This window comes from Bos indicus, chromosome 23 (assembly GCF_029378745.1).
Source record: "Bos indicus isolate NIAB-ARS_2022 breed Sahiwal x Tharparkar chromosome 23, NIAB-ARS_B.indTharparkar_mat_pri_1.0, whole genome shotgun sequence".
Lineage (NCBI taxonomy): Eukaryota > Metazoa > Chordata > Mammalia > Artiodactyla > Bovidae > Bos > Bos indicus.
Window position 1 is genome coordinate 12,105,163 of NC_091782.1, and position 13,435 is coordinate 12,118,597.

The following is a 13,435-nucleotide window of genomic DNA, read 5'->3' on the forward strand; positions in this document are numbered from 1 at the left end:
TTTTGGAGCACAGACTCTAGAGCATTTGGGCTTCAGTAGTTGCGGTCCGTGGGCTCAGCAGTTTAGGTTCCTGGACTCGAGCACAGGACCAGTAGTTGTGGCTCACAGACTTGGTTGCTCTGAGGAATGTGGGATCTTCCCAGACCAGGGATTGAACCTGTTTCTCCTGCATTGACAGGCAAATTCTTTACCATTGAGCCACTAGGAAAGGCCCTAGTATATAGCAGTATGTATATGTCAATCCCAATCTCCCGATTTATCCCTTCCCACCTTATCCATTGATAACCATGTTTGTTTCTACATCCCTGTGACTCTACTTCTGTTTTGTAAAAAATGTTCATTTGTACCCTTTAAAAAAAAAGATTTCCATATATAAGAAATATCATATGATATTTGCCTTTCTGTATTAAAAAACATGGAACAGTCCATGAATTTGCGTGTCATCCTTGTGCAAGGGCCATGCTAATCTTCTCTGTATCATTCCAACTTTAGTATGTATTGCTGAAGTGAGCACTTAAATGCTTAATTTTTTTTTTTTTTTTTTAGCCAGAATGCTTTATTTATTTACTTTGGCTGCGCTGGGTCTTCGTTGCTTTGTTCGAGCTTTCTCTAGTTGTGGTGAGCTGGGGCTACTCTTCGCTGTGGTTCGAGGGTTTCTCGTTGCAGCGGCTTCTCTTGTTGCAGGGCACAGGCTTCAGCAGTTGTAGCATACGGGCTTAGCTGCTCTGCAGCATGTGGAGTCTTCCAGACCAGTGATCAAACCTGTGTCCTCTGCATTAACAGGCAGATTTGTATGCACTTGGCCACCAGGGAAGTCCATGCCTGAACTTTTGATCTGGAATTCTTTTAGAGTTAGAGTTCCCACTTTGTTTTTGGCAGATATTTAGGCCATTCTTCCCACAGTTTATTGACTAAACCATCTTTTCTCTACTAATTTGAAATGCCATCTTTTTTGTGCAATAAATTCCTGTTCCTTTCTATTCTTTATTTTGTCCCCATAAGTTCATCCATTTATATTCATGCTTCAGTACTGCAGAATTGCACTCATCTCACACGCTAGTAAAGTAATGCTCAAAATTCTCCAAGCCAGGCTTCAGCAGCATGTGAACTGTGAAGCTCCAGATGTTCAGGCTGGTTTTAGAAAAGGCAGAAGAACCAGAGATCAAAAATTGGCAACATCTGCTGGATCATCGAAAAAGCAAGAGAGTTTCAGGAAAACATCTATTTCTGCTTTATTGACTATGCCAAAGCCTTTGACTGTGTGGATCACAATAAACTGTGGAAAACTCTGAAAGAGATGGGAATACCAGACCACCTGACCTGCCTCCTGAGAAACCTGTATGTAGGTCAGGAAGCAACAGTTAGAACTGGACATGGAACAACAGACTGGTTCCAAATAGGAAAAGGAGTTTGTCAAGGCTGTATATTGTCACCCTGCTTATTAACTTGTATGCAGAGTGCATCATGAGAAATGCTGGGCTAGAGGAAGCACAATCTGGAATCAAGATTGCCAGGAGAAACATCGATAACCTCAGATATGCAGATGACACCACCGTTATGGAAGAAAGTGAAGAACTAAAGAGCCTCTTGATGAAAGTGAAAGAGGAGAGTGAAAAAGTTGGCTTAAAGCTCAACATTCAGAAAATGAAGATCATGGCATCTGGTCCCATCACTTCATGGCAAATAGATAGGGAAACAGTGGCTGACTTTATTTTTGGGGCTCCAAAATCACTGCAGATGGTGATTGCAGCCATGAAATTAAGAGACGCTTACTCCTTGGAAGAAAAGTTATGACCAACCTAGATAGCATATTGAAAAGCTGAGACATTACTTTGCCAACAAAGGTCCGTCTAGTCAAGGTTATGGTTTTTTCAGTGGTGATGTATGGATGTGAGAGTTGGACTATAAAGAAAGCTGAGCGCCAAAGAATTGATGCTTTTGAACTGTGGTGCTGGAGAAGACTCTTGAGAGTCCCTTGGACTGCAAGGAGATCCAACCAGTCCATCCTAACACCCAGTCCTGGGTGTTCATTGGAAGCACTGATGTTGAAGCTGAAACTCCAATACTTTGGCTGCCTGATGGGAAGAGCTGACTCATCTGAAAAGACCCTGATGCTGGGAAAGATTGAGGGCAGGAGGAGAAGGGGATAACAGAGGATGAGATGGCTGGATGGCATCACTGACTCAATGGACATAAGTTTGGGTGAACTCTGGAAGTTGGTGATGGACAGGGAGGCCTGGTGTGCTGCAATTCATGGGGTTGCAAAGAGTTGGACACGACGGAGTAACTGAACTGAACTGAACCATGCAGTTCAACAGTAAATTCTGGTATTAGGTTAGACTATTCTCTAAAGGTACTTTGGGTGTGGGCCTCCCCTGGATTTCCAAGACATGTTCTGAGGGTGAGGATCTGAGGTAAGGCATGGTGTATACACTTGGCTTTAGCCATAACTATGCTCTTGAATACTCTGGTTGGGATAAGTTGAGGAATCCCTCTGGCAACCAGAGACTCAGGTCCAAGTTCTGACTTCACCGTTGAGAACTGGGTGATCTTACTTTTCTGAGCCTCTGATTACAGGGGTCTCTCCACCAGCTCCAGCTTTCTTCAGTTCCAAGATTTGAGGACTAGGGAGCCTCGGGAGTACCAAGCAAGATTGTGAAAGGATAACCAGTTGGTCACTTCGACAGGAAGTCCCATAGATTAGCACAAGAGATTGGCTTGCCACGGAACGGAAAGAGTGGTTAAGCAAGAAGCAAGACTGTTAACAGTTCCAGAGCTCGTGGTCTCCTGGGGGCAGTTTTTGCCTCATTACCAGGCCCAAGAGGTACGGGGCTACATGCACGACTGGGAGCCTCTGAGAGGTGGGAGCGACCCGGAGTTGCAATGCTTCTTTTCTTTGGTGGCGTGAGGATGGGGGAGGGAGCTGTGGTCCCCACCCAGCTGCTGGGATGAGGTGCAAAGGGCTGAGGCTTTTTCTCATGAATCTGGAGCTCTCTGCAGCTAGTGGAAGGCATTTGGGCAGGAGACTTGGATAAATTATCTACCCTCAAATGGTCGTGTGACCCTGGGCAAGTCACCTGGCTTCTCAGAGCCTTGGTTTCTCTTTGAGGTTAGTAGGGGCAAGAGAGAGGGTAAATATACTAGGGGGTCTCTTGGATCTGCCGACTTGGACAACTTGAGTTCTGTGACTATCGCTGTTACTTGTAGTTACTGAAGGAGGTGGAGTGAAGCACAGACTCAGGTCCTCACTCCTTTGAAGAGAGGACGATGGAACTGGCAAGGTGCAGGTGCCCTGTTGCAATTCTGCCCTGGTCCCCACAGCACCCTCTTACGAGGCTCTCCACTTCCTGAGGGAAAGCCTGTGGTCCCTGCTCCCTGAGCCGAATCCTACAATGGGGAGCTGATTTCTGGTAGGACTGGGAGCAGGATTCATTAGCCCTCAGGTCTAGCCTCAAACTTTATTTGATTTCTTGGGTGAGGTGGGGAGAGGGCACAGTGCCGGGGGTGTGTGTGCGCGCATGTGTGCGTTGTTCCTGGGCAGGATGGCATTTCCCACGGTTACAGGTGTGAGGCTGTGATGACCAGTGAGGGGAATGTGGGGTCTTCCCTGGTGGTCCAGTGGTTAGGACTCTGCGCTTCCTCTGCTGGGGGGCCTGGGATCCATTCTCGGTCAAGGAACTAAGATCCCACAGGCCCTGCAGTGCAGCTGGAAAAAAAAAAGAAAAGAAGGGGGGATGTGGCGGAGGAGGGGGCGCTGACAGAGGGATGCCCCTGCTGGCAGACTCAAAGGACTTTGCTCTGAGTGACTCTGAGTGGGCAGGAACCTTGGTACACACCAGAGGTTGTGACAGGTGTCATGTCTGACTGTGAGGGAGTAGTGAGTGTGAGAGCTAACTGTGAGTGAGTGTGTGTGTGTGTGTGTGTGTGCATGCATATGCCTGTGTGTATGCACAGGTACACCTTTGTGAGAACTGACTGAAGGATGTTCCCGTTGTTTCTGAGTGCCCATCCCTGGCCTAGATGGGACACAGACTGTTTTTAGGGCACTGTTCTCAGCTGTGAGGGGGAACTCCCTGTCCCTGACTGATGGTGACAGGTATGTTGAGGCGGTGCTGGCCCTAGGGCACCTGCTGCCTTTTAGCCCCGGGACTCCTGACAGGCAAGGAGGGGGCCGCTGAGTGCCATCTGGGCAGAGAAGACTCGACGGGCTCAGAGGGCTGACACTGAGGCCTGAGGCATAGTGGGGACTGGCGAGGTGTCCAGTAGGTGCTGCTTCCTTACACAGTGTCAGGGGACTGGTGGAAATGGGGTGCAGCTCAACTAGGAACTCCCCCACAGGGTGCCAAGAGCATCCCATGTCCTGCGATGTGGCCACAGGGATTCTATTTCAGGATTGTGACTCCCTTCACTTGTGGGAGCCTGGCATCCTCAGTGACATGGCACCCACATCACAGCAGACTCTCCTCCCCAGGGCTTCAGTTCTCGAAGCTTCCACAACAAGAATCTTATCTTTCTGCCTCATGTGTGTTATCTCCATCAACGGAAGTGCACGCGGAACTTGAGTTTCTAAGTCTGACAGCCAGAGCAAAGCCTCCCACTCTGCCCTGTTTCAAAGCCCTGGCCCATCACGACTGCTCCGTCTGGCGTCTGTGATCCACAGAGGTGTCTCATGCCCACCAAGGAGGTGCTTCTCCGAGAAGCGGTCTTAGGGCAAGTCTGTCCTGTGACAAACCCAGAGAGTGGGTCTGGCATCAGGTTTGCTTCCAATGTCATGGCTTGGGCTGGTGGCCTCTGCCTTTCGGAACCCCCTCTCTCAGTTTTCTCACCTGTTGAGTGGGTATAAAATCATATCTGTACAACATCTGACTTTTATGAGACTCCAGTGGAATTTCACCCGCATCCATGCTATCACACCGATGTCATGGGCTATTGTATCCAGTGGTTATCCTATGCCATATTCGGGGCATAGTTCTGAGTGCTTTACATTGATTACATATTCAACGAATATTTGCTGAGCACTGAGTGTATGCAGGGCACTGTTTTAGGCATTTGAAATAGAGCAGTAAACGGAAGAGGCTTCTATTCAGTAAGAGAAGATGCAAATTTTACAAAATAAATGAATAAAAGACTCTATTCTGGGAAGGTGACAAGTGTTGAGAGAAAGTAAAGCTGGGGACATTCCCTGGTGGTCCAGAGGTTAAGAATTCAAGGTTCCACTTCAGGGAGCATGGGTTCGGTCCCTGGCAAGGGAACTCAGATCCTGCAAACCACGTGGTGAGACCAAAAAAAAAATTAATGATAAAAAAAAGTAAAGCTAAAATGCGAGTTGGGCTCTGCTGGGAATAGGAAGTGGTGTTTCCAGTTCAACTGTCTTATTTCATCTTCACGGCAACCCTGTGTGGGAGACACTAGTCTCATGTCCCAGTGAGGAGAATAAGGCACGGAGATGTTATGTGACTTCCCCATGGTCACATAGCCTGTGAGCGGCAGGGCTCGGAGAGGCAGAGTCTGCCTGACTAGAGCAGTGGGACTGGAAATCACTGCCTCTCTTGGCCTCTTTTTCCACACTTATGGGTCAAGAGGGTGTGATGGACCCTCTTCTGGTACCAATGCTCAGTGAGTGTTTCTTTGATTATAACATACAAGGCCCAAGGCCCAGCCCATTGGAAAGTCGTCGGGTCATGGAGGAAGGAGACCGCCCCCCCCCCCTTAGGGGGACGGTGAGTGAGGATGGATGGTGACTTCCAGGTGTGGACAGATGCAGCCCAAGGAGGGGTGTGTATCTCGTCATTGTCTCCAGGGAGAGCTTAGAGGGTGATGTGGTTGTGGAGATACTGATACTAGTGGAAGGACAGTTGGATTTGTGGATGAAATTCTCTATTCTAACTCCTGAAATCTCATTCTTGGCTTGGTTTTTCCTCCTCTGGTTTTTATTTTTATTTTTTGGCCCTGCCCTTCAGCTTGAGAGATTTCAGTTCTTCGACCAGGGACTGAACCTGGGCCCTCGACGGGGAAGGTGCAAAGTCCTAACCCCTGGTTGCTGTCCAGTTGCTCATTTGTGGCGCTCTGCAGCCCCACAGACCGCAGCACACCAGGCTTTCCTGTCCTCCACTATCTCCTGGAGTTTGCTCAAATTCTTCCATTGAGTCGATGATGCCAGCCAACTATCTCATCCTCTGTCATTCACTTCTCCTCATGCGCTCAATCTTTCCCAGCATCAGGGTTTTTCCAATGAGTTGGCTCTTCACATCAGGTGGCCAAAGTATTGGAGCTTCAGCTTCAGCAGCAGTCCTTCCAATGAATTCAGGGTTGATTTCCTTTAGGATTGACTGGTTTGATTTCCTTGAAGTCTAAGGGATCTCAAGTGTCTTCTCCAGTATCACAATTCAAAAGTTAACCACTGGACAACCAGGCAATTCCCATCTCTCCTGCTTTTTATTAAGAAAACTTTCAAATCTACAAAAGTTGAGCAAATAGTACAATGAAAGCTATTGGACAGATGGCTCACAATTTGCCCCATTTATTCTCTCTCTACACACACACACACTTATTTCCTCTTAATTTGCTTATGTATTTACACAGAGCCATTTGAAAGTGAAATGCAGACATTATATATACTTCAGCATGAATCCCTTAAAGACAGAGATTCTTCTACATGATCACAACATGTGTCACACCGAAAAACTTTCACATTGCTCAGTGAATATCTGATATAAAGTCCGTATTCAAATTTCCCCAGCTGTCCACAAAATATCCCTTATTCTTACTGTTTTTTTTTTGAAGGAGAATCCAATTAACAATCACATAATATATTTAGGTGTCATTTATTTTTATTCTCTTTCTCTCTGTTTTCTTTTTGGCTGCTCCACTTGGCTTGTGGGATCTTAGTTCCCTGACCAAGGATTGAACCTAGGCCCTTGGAAATGAGAGTGCAGAGTTCTAACCACCAGATGGCCAGAGAATTCCCTATTTTTATTCTCTTGGATATAGAACAGTCCCTCTGCCTTGTTTTTTCTTTTACAACATCAGTATTATTTGAGTCTACTAGTTGTCTACTAGAACATCCCACATTCTGAGGGACAGTGTGAATCAGAAGAGGAAACAGTGAGTAACATGAGGGCATGAGGGTCCAACACATGCCCAGAACAAGGCTGGGCAGCATGAGGGGATCCAGGGTTAAGTCTGGTCTCTTCTGCCCTGGAAGTCACTGCTAAGTTATGTCACCTCCCCCAGAAAGTCTTCCCTGATAGACACTGCTGAGTGAGTTGCTCCTTTTGCAGTGCTCTCACAGCACTTGGCACACAGGTTTGCTGCCCCTTCCACACTGTGCTGTAATTAATCTTGTGTCTTCTTCTGCATGAAGCTGTGTGAGTACCTCCAAGGGAGACCAGGAGTTAGTCCACGCCTATATACGTAAAGGGCCAGGGGCTCCACTTGGGTATGTAGGTTGTGTCCTGCACAAAGGTGCCTGGGCAAACGGGGAGAGAGGGGACTGGACTCCAGCCAACAGTCCGCTTGCCAACCCTTGGGCCCTGGCACTGGGCTGCATCTGCTGGGAGGAAGGAACACTTTTCCTAATTTGCCTGATGGAGCCACACACACCATGGCAGGCTCGGTTCCCACTCTGCCTGCATTCAGTTGGTGTTCAGTAAACAGTGGTCACTTAAATGCATGCTAGGTCTGGGAATGGATGTGCTTGTGATTGTTCTTTGGGGGAAGAAACTCTGATTTGTAACATTGGCTGATTCCCATAGTATAGATTGGTAGAAAAGTTATGACCAACCTAGATAGCATACTGAAAAGCAGAGACATTACTTTGCCAACAAAGTTCTGTCTAGTCAAGGCTATGGTTTTTCCAGTAGTCATGTATGGATTTGAGAGTTGGACTGAGAAGGAGGCTGAGCGCCGAAGAATTGATGCTTTTGAACTGTGGTGTTGGAGAAGACTCTTGAGAGTCCCTTGGACTGCGAGGAGATCCAACCAGCCCATTCTAGAGGAGATCAGCCCTGGGATTTCTTTGGAAGGAATGATGCTGAAGCTGAACTCCAGTACTTTGGCCACCTCATGCAAAGAGTTGACTCATTAGAAAAGACTCTGATGCTGGGAGGGATTGGGGGCAGGAGGAAAAGGGGACAACAGAGGATGAGATGGCTGGATGGCATCACCAACTCGATGGATGTGAGTCTGAGTGAACTCCGGGAGTTAGTGATGGACAGGGAGGCCTGGCGTGCTGCGATTCATGGGGTCGTAAAGAGTTGGACACGACTGAGAGACTGAACTGAACTGAACTGATGGTATAATTGAGCCCTCCTTTTTGGTGGGTGGGGGCAAGAATACTGGAGTGGGTTGCCATTCCCTTCTCCAGGAGATCTTCCCAACCCAGGAATTGAACCCGGGTCTCCTGTGTTGTAGGCAGACGCTTTACCGTCTGAGCCACCAGGGAAGTCAATGGAATGGGTGAATTTAACTCAGATGACCATTATATCTACTACTATGGGCAGGAATCCCTTAGAAGAAATGGAATAGCCATCATGGTCAACAAAAGAGTCCAAAATGCAGTACTTGGATGCAATCTCAAAAATGACAGAATGATTGATCTCTGTTCATTTCCAAGGCAAACCATTCAATATTATGGTAATCCAAGCCTATGCTCCAACCAGTAACGCTGAAGAAGCTGAAGTTGAACGGTTCTATGAAGACCTACATGACCTTTTAGAACTAACACCCAAAAAAGACATCCTTTTCATTGTAGGGGACTGGAATGCAAAAGTAGAAAGTCAAGAAACACCTGGAGTAACAGGCAAATTTGGCCTTGGAGTACAGAATGAAGCAGGGCGAAGACTAATAGAGTTTTGCCAAGAAAATGCACTGGTCATAGCAAACACCCTCTTCCAACAACACAAGAGAAGACTCTACACATGGACATCACCAGATGGTCAACACCGAAATCAAACTGTTATATTCTTTGCAGCCAAAGATGGAGAAGTTCTATACAGTCAGCAAAAACAAGACCAGGAGCTGACTGTGGCTCAGATCATGAACTCCTTAATGCCGAATTCAGACTTAAATTGAAGAAAGTGGAGAAAACCACTAGACCATTCAGGTATGACTTAAATCAAACCCCTTATGATTATACAGTGGAAGTGAGAAATAGATTTAAGGGCCTAGATCTGATAGACAGAGTGCCTGATGAACTATGGATGGAGGTTCGTGACATTGTACAGGAGACAGGGATCAAGACCATCCCCATGGAAAAGAAATGCAAAATGGCTGTCTGGGGAGGCCTTACAAAGAGCTGTGAAAAGAAGAGAAGCGAAAAGCAAAGGAGCAAAGGAAAGATATAAGCATCTGAATGCAGAGTCCAAAGAATAGCAAGAAGAGATAAGAAAGCCTTCCTCAGCGATCAATGCAAAGAAATAGAGGAAAACAACAGAATGGGAAAGACTAGAAATCTCTTCAGGAAAATTAGAGATACCAAGGGAACATTTCATGCAAAGATGGGCTTGATAAAGGACAGAAATGGTATGGACCTAACAGAAGCAGAAGATATTAAGAAGAGATGGCAAGAATACACAGGAGAACTGTACAAAGAAGAGCTTCATGACCCAGATAATCACAATGGTGTGATCACTCACCTAGAGCCAGATATCCTGGAATGTGAAGTCAAGTGGGCCTTAGAAAGCATCACTACAAACAAAGCTAGTGGAGGTGATGGAATTCCAGTTGAGCTATTTCAAATCCTGAAAGATGATGCTGTGAAAGCGCTGCACTCAATATGCCAGCAAATTTGGAAAACTCAGCAGTGGCCACAGGACTGGAAAAGGTCAGTTTTCATTCTGATCTCAAAGAAAGGCAATGCCAAAGAATGCTCAAACTACCAGACAGTTGCACTCATCTCACACGCTAGTAAAGTAATACTCAAAATTCTCCAAGCCAGGCTTCAGCAATACGTGAACCGTGAACTTCCAGATGTTCAAGCTGGTTTTAGAAAAGGCAGAGGAACCAGAGATCAAATTGCCAACATCCACTGGATCATGGAAAAAGAAGAGAGTTCCAGAAAAACATCTATTTCTGCTTTATTGACTATGCCAAAGTCTTTGACTGTGTGGATCACAGTAAACTGTGGAAAATTCTGAAAGATGGGAATACCAGACCACCTGACCTGCCTCTTGAGAAACCTGTATGCAGGTCAGGAAGCAACAGTTAGAACTGGACATGGAACAACAGACTGGTTCCAAATAGGAAAAGGAGTATGTCAAGGCTGTATATTGTCACCCTGCTTATTAACTTCTATGCAGAGTACATCATGAGAAACGCTGGGCTGGAAGAAGCACAAGCTGGAATCAAGATTGCCGGGAGAAATATCAATAACCTCAGATATGCAGATGACACCACCCTTATGGCAGAAAGTGAAGAGGAACTCAAAAGCCTCTTGATGAAAGTGAAAGAGGAGAGTGAAAAAGTTGGCTTAAAGCTCAACATTCAGAAAACAAAGATCATGACATCTGATCCCATCACTTCATGGGAAATAGATGGGGAAACAGTGGAAACAGTGTCAGACTTTATATTTTTGGGCTCCAAAATCACTACCGATGGTGATTGCAGCCATGAAATTAAAAGACGCTTTCTCCTTGGAAGGAAAGTTATGACCAACCTAGATAGCATATGGAAAAGCAGAGATATTACTTTGCCAACAAAGGTCCGTCTAAGTCAAGGCTATGGTTTTTCCAGTGGTCATGTATGGATGTGAGAGTTGGACTATAAAGAAAGCTGAGCGCCAAAGAATTGATGCTTTTGAACTGTGGTGTTGGAGAAGACTCTTGAGAGTCCCTTGGACTGCAGGAGGTCCACCCAGTCCATCCTAAAGGAGATCAGTCCTGGGTGTTCATTGGAAGGACTGATGCTGAAGCTGAAACTCCAATACTTTGGCCACCTCATGCGAAGAGTTCACTCATTGGAAAAGACCCTGATGCTGGGAGGGATTGGGGGCAGGAGGATAAGGGGACGACAGAGGACGAGATGGTTGGATGGTATCACCGACTTGATGGATATGAGTTTGAGTGAACTTCGGGAGTTAGTGATGGACAGGGAGGCCTGGCGTGCTGCGATTCATGGGGTCTCAAAGAGTCGAACACGACTGAGCGACTGAACTGAACTGATGGTATAAATACTCCCACAGCAGCTGATCTCAAGCTGCTGAGTTGGGAAAAGAGACTTACAACTGGTTTTCTGCAAGCCCCTAAGATGTGACTCCCGGAGAAGGCAATGGCACCTCACTCCAGTACTCTTGCCTGGCAAATCCCATGGACGGAGGAGCCTGGTAGGCTGCAGCCCATGGGGTCGCTAGGAGTCGGACACGACTGAGAGACTTCACTTTCAGTTTTCACTTTCCTGCATTGGAGAAGGAAATGGCAACCCACTCCAGGCAAGAGCCTGGAGAATCCCAGGGACGGGGGAGCCTGGTGGGCTGCAGTCTCTGGGGTTGCACAGAGTCGGTCACGACTGAAGCGACTTAGCAGCAGCAAGATGTGACTCCAGTATACCACTGCAGTTTGACATCTGTAATCGTTCTATAAAAAACAATTTGTTATTTATTTATTTTATGTGTGGTTGTGCTGAGTGTTTCCTTGCTGCCTGCAGACTTTCTCTAGTTGCGGTGAGCGGGGGCTCCTCTCTGGTTTCGGTGCTCAGCCTTCTCATTGCGGCGGCTTCTCTTGCTGTGGAGCATGGGCTCTAGAGCATGTGGGCTTCAGTAGTTGTGGTGCGTGGGCTCTGTTGTTCCGCGGCACGTAGGATCCTGCTGGACCAGGGATCGAACGTTCCTCTGCATTGGCAGGTGAATTCCTATTCACTGTGCCACCAGGGAAGTCCCTTACATCTGTAATCTCAAAACTGCATCTGCAGCAGACTTTGAAGTCCCTGAGAGAGAGAGAGACAGATAGACAGAGACAGAGAGAAATGGAGAGAAACCAGGTGGACAGAAAAAAGCAGAAAGGGAACAGAAAAAGGCAATAACTGATGGGGAGCCAGTGAGAGACAGAGGCTCGACTTCACTTAAAAGTTTGGGGCCTCCTCAAGAGTGAGGAATTGCTTCATTCAGCTCCTGTGCAACCTATGTAAAGGAACTTGCTTAAGGGGAACCTAGACCGGTGGCCCCAGACTCCTGCCATGAGCCAGTTACCCCTCAGGCAGAGCCTCCCGACCCTTCTACTCTAATTGTCTGTGACCTTTGACTCCAACAAAGCAAGCCCAGAGTGGGTGTGGGGTTCCGCGGCCCCGGTCCCTTCACACACGCTGTTCAAGGCTTCTAAATCCTACCTGCCCTCTTTAGAGCTTTACTCAAGTTTCACCGCCTGCACGAAGCTGCCTATGTGCACGTCAATCCCTTTCCCTCAATACAGCTTTACATGCCCATGACTTACTCCCCCTCAGGCCCCCTCCCTCCCACCAGCATAGGACCTGACTCTTCTCCTTCCAGACTCCAGCCTCCTTCTTTCCTACCTTGAGGCCTCAGCTGGACAAATCCTTATCCATCAAAATCCTTATCAACTGACTTACCTGACCTTCAGTGACAGACAAAAGCACTCCAATGAATGAATTGGACAACCGTTACTTGAGCATCTACTACGTCCTAGGGAGGGATTCCCAGGTGGCGCTAGTAGTAAAGAGCCTGCCTGCCAACGCAGGAGACCTAAGAGACCTGGGTTCGATCCCTGGGTTGGGAAGATCCCCTGGAGGAGGGCACGGCCACCCACTCGGACTTGACTGAAGCGACTTAGCACTGATGAATATGCTGGGGAGCTGGAGCAGTGTGGACTGAGGCACAGGGTGACTTAACATTCACATGCGTGGGTCCAGCACATCATCAGGCCACATAAAGTATGTGCTTGAGGTATGGAGGGGGCTTTAGGGAGGATCTCAGAGGAGGTGGCCTCTAAGGTGAGGGAGGAAGAGGTATCAGCTAGGCAAGGGGGTGGGGGAATGGGGGAGGTTTGGGGCAAAGGGAGGAAGCATGGGCAAGAATCTGGAATTCCAGGAACCGTGGGTAGTTCAGAAAGGTTGACATGGACCATGATGGGATGTGGAAGTGAGGGGGCGAAGGGTGGACACATCTTGAAAAGCCATAAGAGCCACGTGGGGAGCTACTGATTCCCTGGTGCATATGTCAAAGGGGTGGAGAAATGTTGAGGAGGAAAAAGAGGCTGGGGGCCAGCTGAGGCTGGGAGGCGGGGGAGAGGAGGGTGGAGGAGCAGTAGGAGGGATAGCTCAGCTGCTCCTGCTCCTTCAGAGCGAGATCCTGGACCGCCCTGAGTAACCGCCCCAAGTCAAAAAGTAGAACCTAGAAAGGCTGCAGAAGACTTTCCACAGTTGAGCGGAGAATTGAAGGAGATGAGAGTGTGAGGACAGCTCCAGGAAGGGCATTCATTCCAGCCCG

General features: G+C 47.6%; 1 non-coding gene across 1 annotated transcript; it reads right to left on the minus strand.

Annotated features, from left to right (window-relative positions):
• Positions 1–409: 409 nt before the first annotated feature.
• Positions 410–515, minus strand: LOC139179195 (U6 spliceosomal RNA). The gene has a single exon (XR_011563619.1). It is a non-coding gene; the product is annotated as a U6 spliceosomal RNA (small nuclear RNA).
• Positions 516–13,435: the final 12,920 nt, after the last annotated feature.